A 3134-nucleotide genomic window follows, 5' to 3' on the forward strand; every position below is an offset into this window, starting at 1 on the left:
TAAAACTCTAAAAAAATCCTAAACACCCACTGGTGATGAGTGTTTAGTTTTTTTTTTTTTTTTTTTTCTAGTGGGTTTTTTTTTCAAGAGCCTTTATGCCCTTTCACAACTAGGAGGCTTTGTATTTGATCCTAATCCATATATTCATATATACTTTAGTTTGATAAATAATAATTTTTTTCAAATTTTTGGCTATTCCCGCCCTTAATATTGTTCCCTCCAACTAGTTTAATTCCCTCATTATTAGAAACGGTAGATTCACAATACATATCTCATTACAATATAACCGAGCCCTAATCTTCGCAAGTGTTGACGGTCGGTTTTCATCAAACCATAATATATACAGTCACGAACTTCCTTCCCCCCAAAACTTCCCCCAGACTCTTCTTCTCCCCTTGAACCCTAACGCACGCGGCAAAACTCATGACGGCAAACCTCACGGCGGCAACCCCCACTTCTCACCTAACCGGCGGCAACCCTCTTCTCACCTAAGCGGCGGCTACAATTGAGCCTTCTCCTCTCCTAACCCTAATACCAGCTCTGATGGTAACGACGGCGAAATCGCCACAAGCCAACGTCGGCTATAGCAGTGGAAAACCGCCACAGGTAAACCTTTTCCTGAAATTGTTGAAATCTAAATCGATTCTTCATTCGCTATTGTTACAGATCCAGGAACCTAAAGCCAAAATCACCCTTCACAAGAAACTAAGACGACACCGACCTTCGGTTTAGCGAACACAAGGCGTTGGATTTATGGTTCTGGTAAGTGGTTTTTATTATGTTAACTCCAAGGGTTTATGTTTATGTGTGTTTGGTTTTATTTGTATGTAAATTGTACATTTTATGTGTATTTAAATTGTATTGTCAAGGAACAGCTCCAAATTGAGCCCCAAAGATGGATGCAACACAGGATTGGTGTTTTTATACTGGGATTAAGTAACAACATTAATCTTGTTTTTGAATTGTGATTTTGGGGCTTTGTTGACATGGATTTGTTTATTAAAATTGCTTTGTTCAATCATGCACATCACATATTTGATAATATGTCTAACTCAGATTCCATTTAGTCATGTAGAGTTTTTTTGTTTGCTTCTGTTTGATAATTTGTCATGAAACTAATCAATTTGTTGGAGTGAGCAAATATATGGAAACAGAAGACTGACCCTATGCAGCATATCGGTCTCGGTTTTGGTTTTGGTTCTAACTTGTGTATTCTTTTTTAACTTGTAGGTCACAATAGAAGGGTTTAAGAGCTATAAAAAACAAGTTACGACCAAAGACTTCAGCCTTAAAGTTAACTGTGGTGGTATGATATTCTTTCATGTTCTCTGTAGGGGTGTAAACGAGCCGAACCGAGCCGAGCCAGCCTAGGCTCAAGCTCGGGCTCGAAGAAAAACGAGCCAGCTCGAAGCTCGTTAAACTAGCTCGCAAATTTGTGTAATTTTACTTTAAATCAATTGACCTGTATGAATAGAAAGTCCAAATCGCCAAAAGGGTCAACTTGGACTAGTAATTTATTACTGAGGGGTTCTTCATTTATAGATAGTATCCCTCCTATATTCTTTATTTAAGCAGCGACGTGAGACAAACTTTTACCCCAATCCTCTCTTTTCTTTTATAGCCAATCCCACATTTTCATATATTAATCCAATGCTAGGTGGGACTTATATTTTAAGCCAATTCCTTCATAAAACCTGCATATTAATTTGTGTGCAAGTTCAAACTTTCTTATGTTTGGTTGTATGCAAGCTGTGACATGCTGGTACCAACATTTTCACATAACTTATTCGATAATATCACACAGGCAACTAAAGGTAGAGGCTATTAATGTGGAAAAATATCATAGCTTTCATTTTGAAACTTGATTCTATTTTATAACGTTATATACTAGTATTTGTGTAGGGATCAATTTGTTTTTAACTACAAATATCGGCATAGCTTCGGTTAAGTCAATGAAGTCAAATATCGGCATAGCTGTTAATGCGTTAAACATGTTTGTTTTTTTAACTATGCAACTGAAAAAAAAAACAGTCTGTAATCTTTTGTTATACTTTAAAGTAGATAATATCGACTTAAAAATAAAGTCAAATATAATTTTGTAGATGTTTATTATATTGGTTGTTTACTTGTTTATGGAAATCGAAAAGACTATAAAGAAAGAGTGACAATTACCAAGTCGTTTGATACTTTCTTTCCTAAAATGACCTGTTTTGACCCGAACCCAGTATGATCTGTTATCCGCCCCAACCGTTATGCCGGTTTTTGTAAATATGCAACTGTTTGATCTACCATATTTTAGAAATGCAGCCTGCTTCAAACTGTTCCGACTGATGTACTGGAAAAGGGAAAGGCTATAGCTGATGCATACAACACTCCTGAAGAAGATTGTCCACCAAAAAACTTAGAACCAAAGTTGAAGCAGCTGGAGTTGATACTGTGATGACGTCAACTGTATGTTGGGATCAATAATGGTCAGGATCCAACTCTTGATTCTCTTGTTAAGCTGACAAGCCTTTTGATTATTTATGATTTTACTTGTAGTTTACATTTGTTTCATGTATTAATCAAATTGGCACTTTGTTTCATGTATTAATCAATGGTGATGTTTGTGACATTATGTATGATTTTACTGCCTTTTAGTTTACATTTGTTTCAACACATATTAAGATCAATACCAACACATCTTCAACATTTACCTACACATAATATTACTTTTACCTACATATAAGATTACTTTTACCTACACATATATTCATGCCACGTCATTTGCCACGTCAAATGCCACGTCACCTGCCACGTTGGATGCCATGTCACCTGCCACATCACCTGCCACGTCAGATGCCACGCCACCTACCACGTCAGATGCCACGTCATCTGCCACGTCAGATGCCACGTCACCTGCCACGTCAAATGCCTTCTAAACAAATTGTTGTACTTTTAACCACACATATAAATGCCTTTTAGCCACACATATATGTGTAGGTATAGCTTGCTATATACCTACACATAACTTATGTGTGGGTAATGGCATATATCCACAGTCACGAGTCTACACATCATTACACTTAATTTATGTATAGGTAAAGACAACTACCAACACACTATATGCTTTTTCCCACACATACTTTGTGTTG

At 36.8% G+C, this 3134-nt stretch overlaps 1 long non-coding RNA gene across 3 annotated transcripts; it reads left to right on the top strand.

Annotated features, from left to right (window-relative positions):
- Window positions 1-288: 288 nt before the first annotated feature.
- Window positions 289-2639, top strand: LOC110908717. Of its 3 annotated transcripts, XR_002574824.2 has the most exons (4): window positions 289-606; window positions 667-762; window positions 1231-1306; window positions 2300-2639. It is a non-coding gene; the product is annotated as an uncharacterized LOC110908717 (long non-coding RNA). The 3 variants fall into 3 exon arrangements; XR_004886925.1 differs by having other exon boundaries at window positions 289-762; XR_004886926.1 differs by having other exon boundaries at window positions 289-762; window positions 2308-2639.
- The last annotated feature ends 495 nt before the right edge of the window (window positions 2640-3134 follow it).

Source organism: Helianthus annuus, chromosome 17 (genome assembly GCF_002127325.2).
Source record: "Helianthus annuus cultivar XRQ/B chromosome 17, HanXRQr2.0-SUNRISE, whole genome shotgun sequence".
NCBI lineage: Eukaryota > Viridiplantae > Streptophyta > Magnoliopsida > Asterales > Asteraceae > Helianthus > Helianthus annuus.